Genomic DNA, 15,528 nt, shown 5'->3' with positions numbered 1-15,528 from the left:
TTTAACAGTGCAATATCGGAGCGTTCAGTGTTTACCTTGAATACGTAATTATTTACGATTACTAAATAGTTAAAAAAAAAAATAGTAGATCTTATAAATTATATTTGTAAGCTTTGTTATAAATTATAAAATTTAATTTTAATTGTATGACAATGTTTTATTGTCGTTGGATGTTCTTCTTGTAGTAAATATTTAACACACACGGAAATTATATTAATGATATAGAACTCGCGTTACTAAAGATTAATATAGTGTCAAGATGTTTGAAGAGGAAAATATATTTTTAAGAACATTTTATAACTTTTCTGTATAAGATTTTCTTTAGTAAAAAATTCACAACGTTTTACCTTTTCTTACATTGCTGCTATATTTATATTAGATAATATTCCACAAAAAAAAAAAAAAAATATTTGGAATATTATATTTTTTAATATGGTTAAAGCCATTATTACTGTTATGTTAAATTAAACGTCAACATTTCAGTTTTTTGTAAAGGAATATTTTAAACTCAGTTTTTAAATGTGTGTGATAAAATTTATCTAATATCCTAAAAAAAAAAAAAATGGTCTAATATTTACTGTAAATCTAAAATGTATAGACTAACACATTTTCTTTTAGGGATTTTGATTTGTTTGTCTGACAGAGGCGCAGTACACGTGACTTTCAATACTATCGTTGAAGTGACGATAATCTCTTACGGAAATAGCACAACAGATACAATCAAAGACAATCCGCGATGAAGGCTGAATATGTAATTTAGTCTTGTCGGAGGCCCACTATAGTTACGACGTTTTAATTTCCGATGCACACGCGTGCCCCCTCGGATCGGATGCGCTTCTTTCCGATCGATTTTGTGGTGTTCGCGCTCAAACCTGTCCGCTGCCCGTCCCCGGATTATTATCACCCGTGACTGCCGTTTTTGCACCGCAAGGCGCCCTGCTGTGTACCGTCACGGATAAAATACCTAATTAATTCCCCGAAGCATAATGCCGGAAGCGGATCTGCGGGCGGCGAAAAATGACGAGAGGCACGCGTCATCCCCGGCCCATCAAACGACCGCTATACCAGCATCCACTGTCAAGGAATGCGAGTTTTTACAATAAACTCGGAATAAAATTGTCACCACGGGATTGATAAATGATACAAAATGCGTTCGAGGTCTTCGCGCGTGCTCTGATGTTTCCTACGCGCTACCGTGTCGTTTATACGACTGCGGAGAATATCGTTTAATTGACGTATACAAACACCTATGCTCGAGCGTGAGTGTGACAAAAACAAACAAACGAATACAACATCCCTGCTTAAAATTTTCATTATTTTATATAAATTTAATATGTGTGTGTGTGTGTGATGACGTGCATATTATAATGCAATATGTACTCATGGGAGTAAAACAATCCTCTCTGTAGGTACTGTACAGTATAATGTGGTACTCGTATAATTGGATTTCATACGTAATGTGTAAAGACCAATTCCGTAATGGTTTTCAGATTTTCACTTTTTTACCGCAGTGACAATGATTATATCACGTTTATTCTCACTTCCATCACTGTTCTATACGTTTTCTTTGTATCTCATAATTTTCATATTTGTATTTATTTTTTTAATTTTAATAGTAGAATATTATGACCACACGGCGACTTGTATAGGCAATTTAGCTACATTTGTGGTCCAATAAAAATAAATGAATGCATCTGTGACCTATAATACTGGGATCAAAAAACAGACGTATACAACGAACTTCGAATTATAAAACATCAGTTCACCCCGTTACTCAGTACTAAATGAACGACATGCGGTGTTTTCGGGTTGGCTTCTAGGGTATGATATTTATGTATACATGAAATACCTCGCACAGTGTAATATTATACTCTTATAATTTATAATAGTAGTTCGTTGTGATTATACGTCGGTTAATTGGCTGAGAAGTAGACATATCTTCTACACAATACATAAAAATTTATGCACAATATAAAGTCTTAATTATCCAATACAGTACGTTTTCTTAACTTCCATAGTCCGTATGAAAGTTTTTATTTTTCCCAGATATAATATGGGCGTCGGTGATAGCGTTGAAATTATCAACGACGGTATGCATGCCAATAGCGATAACTTGTAGGTAAATATTTAGGGTAGAGTGACAATTTGAACTAATTATAGCTACTAAAAACAAAGATACCAGACAAAAGAAAAACATTTAATATTTATTTTATTTATTAAACAACTATAGACTTCATATATACCTTTAAAAGATATATTCATATGTCAATGCATTAATTTCATATTTTTTTTTCTAGTTTGTAAATATTGAACGAAAACATATACATCAAACACACGATGAACAATGGCGTATTGGCTGTGTAATACAGCCTAGGATTTAATAAACCAAGTTTCAATATTTCCTAGATTAGACCGCTTACATTCCCCGATCAGTATCATCAAACCGGTCAATAACATCATTGTACGTCATTACTAATGACTCATTAGTCAATCTACCGAATATCAGTTAAAATATCTATTTACAAATTTTGTAATATTAGATGATGAAAAAAAAAAAAACACTATTTATTTTACAATTCAGATAAATATATCCATATGAATTATCATTTTTTATATTATTATTTGTTAACAACTAAAGTTTATGCATGGGATAACTCAGTTTCAAATCGTTTTTCTGCTATCCACCGCCACTGCATTCCGATTGTATCTGCAGGTCAATTTTCTCGTTATCGATTACGACCGTTATATTATACCAATGGATGTCGACTATTTGAAACGCATCCGTCACAGAAACACTTTTGGTGGATCGTCGAGTGACGCAATCACGTAGAATTATACGAGAAATACTTGCCCGGCAACGATAAATTAATTTTATTTATCACACCGTACTCGGGTCAAAATATAACATTCGTATGTACTCGTACAGTGCGTGTGATAGTGGCATTCATGCGCACGATCTGTCAAATAAAATATATAATATAATATATTATACATACATTTGTAGCATCATTACCCTATTGTTATAATAATACACACCTAGCTGTAATTACGTTTTACTTAACTAACGGCAGTGAGTTAATAATAATTTAAAATGTAATTTAGTGCTCAAAATAATATGATGTCGGTAAACCGTTTGGCCAACAAACGAGATATTCTCTAGCGATATCAATCTGTCCATACGCGTTTTCACTAGTGCTCATAATTCATGTGTACACGCCTTCACGTATTCACGTGAAATTAAGGTACCTACAATTCATAAGAACCGTTGCTCAAAATTTTCAGTGAATTTATTATTTGTTATTCACCCATATCTGTGAATTATTATACTCAAGTATTTATACCTCGACTTACATAGCTCTCTATTTTTATTCGTAGAAGAAAGATGATTTTACTCAAACCATAAACATAGATAAGATTATTTCAATACACAATAACATAAAGTATAACTAAATCAAGTATGTTCAACAAACAATGATAACGGTTAATGTTTATTTTAGAAAAACCTGACAACATCGCGCAACATAAGACAATTTTATATAAATTGACAATATATAAATAAATCATATTGTGATAACAAATTATAAAAAATCAACAAAAAAAAAAATCCATGAACACGTACTTGTATGTTTGTATATACTGAAAAAAGTAAGACCTCAATTTTATCACCCGATTGCGTACCTTATTGTAAGTCATTCGTCTCCCGATGTCTATCGATAGGCTGATATTTTTCTTCTCATTATTATTATTGCGAGCTAACTATCGCTAATACTCTAAATCACAAAATATTATTCATTAAAAATTTTATTTTGTAAATATATTATAAACTTTTAAAGTCAAATAGTGAAATGGCTATACGGTTGTGTTATTACGCAAAATAATATAGTATATACTTATATATATATATATGTCTCATTAATTCAGTTATAATAACAGGTAGATAGATATAAAATATTATTGAAAGTTCAATTTACTTACAAACGTTCTGTTACCAGTGAAAAAACATATACGTATGTGTATATATATATATTTGTGAGTATTATTATTTTATAATAATTGCCGAGTGTCGGTTTTTTTTTTTTTTTTTTTCATCGACTTAAAACGAAAAAGTACATCATTATAATGACTGCAATAGCAACTATCTACTAAAAATACGAACCCCACATAAAAGTTGCTTATGAAAAATCGCAGGTGTAAAATCTAACAGCTTCAATGTTTCCGGTCAATGTTTTGTGGTTGTTTTTTTTTTTTTTTTTTTTTTGTCGACAGTCACTATAGAAATAATATTATATATTATTATCATTGCTTGTACTGATATTCTTTGCAAACCTGCTTTTTAGATCCTTAAATACCGATAACGAAAGACGTAGTGGGCGGTTAGCTTTACGGTCTGATGCGTTTGACCATTTTACGACGTCTCGAAATCGATTCCCACGTACGTATGCGTATTTGTATGTATGTGTGCGTGGGTGCGCGCGCGCTCAACAGCCGTTATGTGTGGTATTAAATGTACATATCTAGTCATCATTGTGGAGAGCAATCGACAGACTATTTTGTATGCAGTTTAGTAGCAGTGACTGAGCCTAACAAAACTATATATACACTGTCCAGTGGTCTTGGTGCTTTGCAAGGGGCGCGTGTGTCCGACCGATCGAATGGTAAAAAACAAAAATAATAATAAAACAAGAAAAAAGCTCTCGGTACCGTTTAATTTTATTTTGTTTCATGTTTCTCGAGAGAACAATAATAACGTAAAACGCACGAAAAAAGAACACGTCGTAGAAACAATTATTGCATTTCCGTCTTATTATTTATATTGCATATAATACGTATATATGTATTATAGTATATATATATATATTATATTGCTTTTTCCCATGGGACCAATTTTCTCGTTATATTTTCGAAACCCTTAACGCGTCCAATAAAAACTCGTCGCAACATCTAACGTATTTATCTTTTAGTGGAGGAAATAAAAAAAGGAGGAAAAAAGCTATTTTATTCTGTCAGACGTTGACGACAAATATGTAGTGTTGACAAGTAGGTATAAAACCGAAAATGAAATCATTTTAGCTTTTGAGTATTCAATAATCAAAATGTTCATAAAACCAAATCAATATTGACAATATTAGCGCGGTTTAACACTGCAAAAATGTGAGGATTATTAAGCTTATGTAGTATGTTCGTTTTTGTTAAGTATAAATAACTGTTAAATGTATAACCATTTTTGTTCAAAACGTATTATCATTATGGTTATGATTATAATAATTATTTTGTTTTTATTTTAAGTTAAATTTGTATAGATAATTTTAATTTATTTTTGTTTTGTTTGATTTACTACGTAAATATATATTTTTCGTTTACTTGTATTTAATATATTTTAATTTACATATATATTAGCTAGAATTACAGGTTTATATTATTTATAAAAATCAATTTTGTTACATCAATATCCATTGGTGTAGTATTATGTATTATTGATTAATGGTTATTATGATTCATGATAATCTGTGTATATCAAAGCAAATGTAAAAGATTATAATGAAGAGAATAAGTATTAAAGTATAGTACTAGTATTTAACCAAATAAATATGAATACATATTATGATAGCGGTTTATTTAGAATTACATTTCATATTTAGTTTGATATAACTAAACTACTGCTTGCACTCAACGACTTACAGTTAAACAACATAATTTATGATTAATAAAGAAAATTTAGTGCGATTTCCATACCTAAATCTTCAGCTAAATATCCTGCGTATCGCCCAATTATTGTGCTATCTTTGGTTTTTTGAATATTAACAAAATTCATACTAAGAAATCAGTTAAACTTGTACCTCGAGTCCAATTGTTAAATGTTTGATAATTTATTCGGGTTTGGACGTGAAATATTGGTAACACAGAATGTCTTCCCAAGTTTAGTGGTCCTATTTATAACTTTTGCAATCGTGCAATCATTTCGACTGCATTTGTTGATGTTAAAAATGCATACGATGCTATACGTATTCTAACATTTTACACCTTATCTCCGGGATCTTAATGTCCCTGATACTTTTTTAATTATATAAATTCCTTATTTTATGTACGCTATTTATACCTGTTTTCTTCATCTGTTTCGAATTATACTCGCTCATCTTGCAAGGGAATCCCGTAAGGTAGTCATCTCAGTCCCATGCTAATTAATGTTTATATGATTCCCATAATTAAAGGTTAAAATATATCTCGCGAATTTTCATGCCTGTTTTATGCGGATAATATCATCGTATTCCCCGTGAATTAATCGTTGAATCCACTATCGTTCATTTAAATTCGACATTAAACTTTTTGAAAAATAAGTTGTTTTCTAATACAAATCAAGCAATGGTCTCTACTAGTGAACGATACTTAGATTCCCTTCCTATTCATATTAACCGTAAGTCCATAGCTCTATCGAGCAATATTACATACCAGCTAGGACTCACGCTAAACCCGAAACTCAGATTTACTTACCATTTTAATTATATTAAACCTTCGATTTCTACATGGTCTAATTTACTTAAGTGGATATCAGATGGGTCGCTCACTCGTTCTTACTTCTAGTGGTATTTAAATCTTTCATTCGGTAAAAAATTGATTTTGGTTCTTTTTGTTCGCATCCACTTCTCGGACTCAACAAAACAATTTTAACGCCCGGTTAACTTCTTTTCCCCGCACAGTCATCGGAGCAGTGTGATCTACATCTAACTTAAGAGTCATTAGCTTTGTTTTGATCTATGCTGCCAATTTTACTTTTGTCCTTAAAGTGAAAATATCACTCTTTTATTTTTACTCATAAGATTTTACAATAGAGTTTCTATAGGTTCTAGGCCATACTAGAATTTCGGGCTACTAAGTAGCTAATATTCTTGCAACTCCCGTAAAATATTATTCAAAATCACTTACTAGACGAATCCTACTTTTCAACCTATTAATTTTGCGATCATCGATTGCACCTGACTTTACTACTTAATACAGATTTGTAACCTCTGTAATCTTATCTTATTCATAGTTTTATAAGCAGCCTCTATACTAAATCTTACAACGTTAATTTTTCATTACTCACATTATGACACAATTTACTTCTTGCTCATGTCTTTTATCTTTCCTTAAATGACTCTTCTCTTTGTATCTACTTGCATTGTTGAAGAAGCTATTTGCGACTTCACTCACATTGTTGCTAACTGACTTTCATTCTTTAGTATCCGTTTAAGATTATTTCATTTATTTTGTGATAAAAATATCATCTCAATGAACACTTAAGCTGTTTTAAATTCCTTTTCTAGACTTGTTGTTATTAATATATTAAAAACTTTTGAATTTTCTGGATTATTAATTTAATTTTATGTAATTATATTTTTAGTTTTTTTTTTTTTTTTTTTTGATATATATACGATGTATTATTTGTAATATTGTTTGTTATTATTATTATTATTTTTTGTATATAATATATTACAGTTGTATTCGTTAAAATGTATTAATTTAGTTATTGAAAAATATTTAAAAAAAAAAAAAAATACTTAAATTAATTTACACCTGAGATGATTTAATGTTAAACTAAAAGTAAATGTGAAACTTCATATAATTATTTTCATAATAGTGATGGATTATTTACGTTTTAATTTATTGTTTTCAGTTAAAATTTTATACAATTTTGATTTAATAGTTCAATCTCAAATAAACCGATAACGATATGAAAATAAAACTTTAAAATGAAAAATATATTAGCTTAAATAATTTGTATTCAAATTGAAATAGCTTATTTATGATGCGGGCTATAATAAATGATGCATTATAAGTAAGTAGATAATTAATGTTTGGTATAAATAACTATTTAACTTGTCCGGTCATACAGCTTCGTTTTGATTAATTCATCAAATTTCAGATCTTAATAAGTTTCTAACAAATATCAATTATTCAAACATATATATTTGTGTAGTTGTATTGCTTATGATTATAACAATGAATTCACAACGTGTAGATGTTGTCTAAGATGCTTAAAAATGTATTAATCATAGTATTTAGTAGGTATTTAAATTTAGTAGATTCTCATGAATATTGGTTAATATTTTTTGGAGAACTATAGTTGTTCGAGTAATTTATTTAGAGCAAATGCTATAGGGAATAATGTTAAAAAATATATGGCATTAGAAGTTGTTAAAATTCTAATGCCATATATTCGCTGACATTGTATTATAAATAATAACTATGTGGAATGTACATATACTTGATATATTTATTGCATGACTATACATTTTACCACCTTTCGTTTTTATAAATTAAACAAATTTTATTGAGTTATACAGTAAAATATCGTTAATTTTTTGAATTATTTAGTATGGATTTAAAAATTTCATAAAGTAAATTTAATAATCTTCAAAACTAAATACTAATACAATTAACTGATAAATTTGATTTTGTGTGATAATATTCATTTTTTTCGTGTCGCAATATTAAAAAAGTAACACACATACTAGTCATACTACAAGTGAAAATGTTTTTAAATAGTTTATATCTTATAATTTTACGTGTAATAGTTAATTTTATAATATTAACTATTATTATATACAACATAAATGTATATATCTATCCTAATGGCATTTGATATTGAAGGGTTAACTACTAAACAAGGTTTAATTTTTTAAATAATTTTTTTATTAATACTTACAATTGAATTTTTTTTATTTCATGATAATTTAAGTGTTTATATTTTTATTGTCATGGAAATTTAAAAAAAAAAAAAAAAAAAACTATTGAATATTATTTTAAAACTTATTAGTACAAAATTAATGAAAAATAACTGAATAGAAAAATGTAAATACTATTTATATTCATATTGAATAAAAAGAGTAGCATTTTTTCAATATCATTTTTTTTTTTTTTAAGTCATTATTTAAAATATATATTTAAAAATTTATTAGTTTTGCTTGTTTTTATTATTTAAAAGTTAATTTTTTTATATCATCATTTTTATTAAATTAATAAAAAATTTATGATAAAATCGTTATAGAATATAATGCATAGAATTGATATAATATAGATGTACATATTTGCCACTTACAAAAAACTCGGATAAACTAGTAAATTATAATATTCAAGAATAATTTAAATTACTTTAATTACATATATTAGATATATTTATGACAATTATATTAAATTAATGAAACATTATTTTGAAAAAAAAATAATCATTTTATTTTGGTATATTTATATATATAAACATAAAAATAAAATTTATAAAATTATAATAAAGGTTCGATTTTGTGGATTATAATTTGGCAGGTGAATATACCTATTTGAGATATGTAAACCATGTTTTACATAAAAAAATAACTGGACACATCATGAAATGTACCTACAACAAATGTATAGATGATAAAATCGTACGTGTTGGTTTAAGGATGTCCTAAAGGCTAGAACTATGGAGTGGATCTCTTGACACGACATTGCAGAGGCCATACTGAGACCTCTCAATGTCAGTTTTATATTCGTTCTAACAACCAAGAAACTTTTTTTCAAAAATGGTAAAAAATTTATAAATTATGTTTTATTAAAAAAAAAAATGATTCATATGAATACATAAAGTAAATAGGTATGTAAGTATTTTATGTTTATTAAAATATTAAGAATTAGTAAAAGATTAATAATTGTTAAATAAAAATAAATATGAAAGCTTTCGTGTGTTTTAAAATACGATATTTGAATTTATAAAATGATAATTTAAACTAGGATATTTCGAAAATATTATCAGTATTATAGTCATGTCACTTAGCTGAACTAGGAATTCGTGTATGTTTATTCTGTATTTAACTTAAAATTATTATAAAATCCTTTCAAAGTTTGTAATTATAATATAAAATGATTTAATATACAATATAATATTTAAAGTAATACAATCATTTGGTTTTTTTTTCGATTCATCATCGTATTTAACCATTGAGATCGTTATAATATTGTTATAAAATATTTTGCATAAATATAATAACGCAAATAATATTTACAATATTTATACATGATGTATTAAAATATATATACTTATTTACTCGTATTATTATAATTATCTGAGATCATTTATTTCTGTAAAAATAACCATTTAATTATAATTTTGTGTCTGCTATTTTTAATGCTTATACGAATTTGTGAGAAAATACTCATGGTTTAAAGCTTTTTAAAAATACATAAAATAACTAATATTTTTTTTCTATTTACACAAGATAAAGTAATTTCATAATCACTAAAAATGTGTAAAAAAAAAAAAACCCATTATCAGAATATTAATAAATCACTAATTTAATTGCCCTTTTAAATGAATAAAATATTGTTAAAAATTAAAAATATCTATGCTTATAAATTGAAAATTAATATTTTTGGCAATTAATATAAAATAATACGCTTGTTAATTATTATTAACATCATAATACATTTAAAATAATAATCTATATTTACCATTATGATACACAATAGTTTATGTTTTAAATTTATTTTGATTCTTTTATGTTTTTTTTTTGTTTTTTTGAAGTTGTCCTAATTTTCTTTGCTATAAATTGGTTTGATTGACTATAACTTTTAGACACATTTTTTTAATAAAGTGCCATGGATGGATGCATGGATGGATTTGGTTAATACGTTTAGAAAACCTATGGTTAAACCTTTTTGTTTTGTTGTTTATTCGTTTGTTATCGTTTAAGGTGCTTAAATAAACCTTAATAATTATTATAAACACATATTATTACAATACTACACACAGTCCCCATATTCTAAAAATATGATTTTTTTTTTCGGAGGTATTATTTTCACGGATATTATTTCTTTGGCTATTTTTTTCATTCAAATATTAATTCGACAAGTATTTTTCTTTCTGGTATTATTTTTGTATGTGTTTATTCCATGAAAATTGTATTTTCCTATGTATTTATTGGTAACCGTTTTTATAAATATAAAAAATGATCTAATTAGGCGTCTACAATAATCATTATTTTAAATAATGCACAGAGATGATTAGAAAAATATCGCTATACTATGTTGATCATTAAAACTTAACTTTAATCACTTATAACAATTTAAATAATTATTTGTAATTACATTTTTATTTATCAGAGAACTCAAAAAACATATTCTGTGTTTATATATACGTAAGTTAATTTTATGTTGATATTAAATTAAAAACTAATTTAAAAAAAAAAAAATAATAATAATAAAAATTGTTAAATATCTATTTTTTTTTTTTTTTTATACAATTTTACTATGCAATGACATACATATTTTTAAACTTATTACAAATTATTAGAAACTAAGATCCTCTGTTTTATATAATTATAATTTCATATAATATTTATTTACTTGGATATGTTATGGCTTATTCAATTATTCGTTTGACGTGTATTTCGAATTCTGATCGATATCATACTATTTCACTTAAGTGTAAGATTTATCAAGTAACTGAAGTGATTGTCAGTTATCATTAAATTAAATTAATTAACCTTGAATATAAAAAGTATTAAAAACGCAGATAAAGGTTTTTGATTGCTTGAATTACGTAGATAATATTACTAGACATATTAATATTTTATGATCAAAAGTAATTTATGCTCACAACTGTATTACATGCATTTGTTTAAATTATTTTCGTTGATATGTATTTGTCAATAACATACAAGGAAAAATGTATTATATGGTGAGGAACTTACTAAAGATTTACAACGTTTAAAAAAAATTGTTGTTATTTTTAGGTGTTTTAAAAACAATAGTGTTGTTAATACGACAATTTAATGTTCATACATAATATGTAATTTTATAATTATTGTTCCCACATACATTAGACACATAAAATTACAAAGAATTTATTGTCCTCTCTTTTCAAATATAAGTAGTTGTGTATTCAATTGTATTCAATGATCCTAAAAACTTCAGGGTTTATTCAAAAATTAACTGTATATTTTATCCATATAAAGTAATACTTGAAGTATATTGTAATAAATTATACTGAATATGCATACATATTCTAGATACCTAGCGGGTATCTACAGAACGTCCTTAATTTAATAAATTTCTGTACGTACATGTTTAGAGAAGAAAAAAATGATTATATATTGTATGGGATAAAAAAATAATAATATGTAAATTTGAATTTATCGGTATATGATTTCATTTTAATAAATTATTACTTTTATGAATATTGAGCGTCTTTTATTTTTCATAAAAAATGTGAATCAATGATTATTATACGTGAAACTTTTAATAAATTTGATTTTTGTTTTTGTTTCCGTCAAGTTTATACATTGATATAAAATTATCATTTAATTTGTGCTGTTAACAATTTCGGATATTATTATTGAATTTATTTTTTCTATATAAAGACCATAGTCTTATACCTTTTTAAATGTATGTAACGTAATAATTAAAAGTATTAATAATTTACTTTTATAAATAAAAAGCTTATTACTATCTCACATTTTTTTTATTGAAAGGATGATATTGATTTAATGGTTATAAAAGTAACGAGTACAATAGGTTTAAACTTAAAATGTATCGATTTCATTAACAGATGAAAATTTAATTTACTATTCATTTGTAAACGTATTTCAAAATTGTTTTATTCAATTAATTAAAACATAGGTAGTTACATTTTTTTCTTGATTGACAGTTTAAAATTAATTATTTTTAATGGTTCTAAAATGTATTAGATTCACTTTAAAAAATTAATTTACATGGCATATAAAATAAATAATAATATCGAACATCATATTATTATAGTTACTTTAATATATTTTTAATTCTTTAATCTTTAGTAGATTAAAGTATATATTCTTTTTAAAAAATAAATTTAATAATCGAACAGATAATTTACATATTTTGAGTTTTATTAACTTTGAAATTAATCGAAAAAATAAAAGGTATGAGTGTTTATTTTATTTTTATCGCTCTTTCTTTAAGATAATATGCTTATCTCTCTGATTAATAAAATATTAAAAAATGGCGATTTTATTAAATTTTGACTCATATTTTTTTCTTTAATTCGTATGATAATTGATCTTACTGTAATGTATGATAGTATTTTTATAGTAACTCATAAGGTATAATTTGTGTTTAATACTTTATCAAAATTATTTTTTTATTTTATACTTGTGAATTTATTCCTTGGAGCTATATTGCACAGCAATAAAATAAAATAGAGAGTATATAGCAAACAAGACATCATCAATCTATAAAAACTATTTGAGAAAACAGCAATATATCTAAAAAACTAAACAAAATCCTGTCACAACAATAATATTGAAATTGGAATCGAAAACATTACTTAAAAAACGTATTAATAAAAATTAATCTGGTTATTAAAAATCAATGTGTATATAAAAATAAATCAGTAGTAAACATAACTTCTTACTTGATATTTTCTCCGCTGAATGGAATAATATAAAAGTATTGAATCATAGATATGTTTTAAAATAAAATTATGATTAAAATATAATTTACAAACGAGATTGTTATAGTAACTTTTTTATAATGATTATTATGCATCGTTTGGTAGGGTTAACTTTATGAAAAATCTAACTGTAAAAAAAAAAAAAAAACTCTATTCAGATTTGGTGTGTCTATTTTTATTTTATTTTGTTGTAGCTATGGTAAAGCAATTATATTAATTATCAATTGCTTATGAGAGCTTACTTATTGTAACGCAAAATTATCAAAAGCATAAGACGAATATTTCAAAAAATATAACTAACATTATGCAAGTAATAATTATAGTTAATTAATCTCTGAATTTGAAACTAAAAAGATAAAGTTCAATATAAAAATCTGTATTATTTATTTTTTTTTTCATGAATAATAGTCTAAAATCTTATGTATAATACAAAATAATTATCATTTTAAACATAATTATTATTTTGAAATTAAATTATCTTTTTTGATTAACATCCTAAATAATAATTTATTATTTTTAGTCGTTAATAATATTGTATACCTAATATAGTTATTTATAGAAAAATATTCAAGAGTATGTATTTAATATTAATAGATATTTTACACAAGAAAAAATTTCTATTTTTATGCAAAAATTGTGTTTGATATTATAATAAAATATATATCTGTGTAAATCCAATTAAATCAAATTTTGTAGAAAAAATTTTTTTGGATAAATAGATTAGACTTCACTCATATTATATTTTAACAATATTCATATCAATTGACTTATTCATTACAGGCATAAAACGTATATAAATTTCGAAATGATTTCCAAATTAATTCATTGTCTATGTCGATGTTAATAAATTGTGTAATTACTTACATGTGATATACGTAATATACTATATTCAAGTTATATTAATTATAGTCTTTGAACTTGAATATTATATATATATATATATATATATATATAAATAGAATATAATGATTTGAAATACAGATACTGAAATTATATATATTTTGAATTGTAATCTGTAGTATCCTTAAATTGATAAATAAATGTATAGACATTACATATATTAATTTCAATGTAGGTACCATAATAATTATTATCAGAGCACAAATTATAGGTTAAAGTGCTCAATATTTTGTTCATTTAGCGTATTGCATATTTACAAGTCAATCAACTGTGTATTACTAATTGTTTTTTTTTGGTATTTGAATGAATTATTATTAATAGGTTATGTTATGATAAATATACAATTATACGAAAATTGTTTAATCATATAAAAACATAAGTGGCTCATATATGCAATTATTAAATAACAAATATTAAAATCACTATTATATGATTTGTAACATATTTATTAGTAAATAGTGTATGAAAATGATGAAAACTGTTTAATAATAACATTATACACTCTTAGAGCCTATCAACTTAATATTTGATTAACACAACGGGCAAAATTAGCATACACCTTATAATATATAATAATTCATACCATTAACATATTAAATTTCAAATATTTTATGATAGTTACTTGTGTAAATATAAACCTCACATAATTTAATCCTTTCTTCTTATTACACGAGACTTAAGGTTTGTTGGTGGTCCGAAACGTTAGTTTAATAAGCATCAGATTAGCTTTTAATCAATTTATTTATATATATATACATATAGACAACTAATAGCAATTCAACGGAATATAATATGGTTGATACTCAAAAGACATAAAAAAAGTGTATAATTTGAGTTTCATTTCAAGTTTCTAAATATAATTCGAGTATCATAAATAAATATTGATATTATTTTTAGGTTTTTATTGAGTATCTATAATACCACAGACATATAGTTATTATTATGCTAGTTTAACGTTTTATTCATTAATCGTCTAATGATTTATAGTGACATTTTTTATTATTGTTATACCATTCACCGATTCTGTTATTATTACAATTTTACTGATTTCATAAAAATATGACCGATCAGTATATTTTTTTTTCATTGATAATTTTATCATAAGATAATAAATTTAAAAATTTAAAATTAATCTTGATTTTAATTTAAAAATTATAAATTATATGTAATAGTATATACATTTTAATTAT

This window comes from Melanaphis sacchari, unplaced genomic scaffold (genome assembly GCF_002803265.2).
Source record: "Melanaphis sacchari strain LSU unplaced genomic scaffold, SCAv2.0 Contig75_pilon_pilon, whole genome shotgun sequence".
NCBI lineage: Eukaryota > Metazoa > Arthropoda > Insecta > Hemiptera > Aphididae > Melanaphis > Melanaphis sacchari.
Note: the sequence above shows the minus strand (reverse complement) of the source record.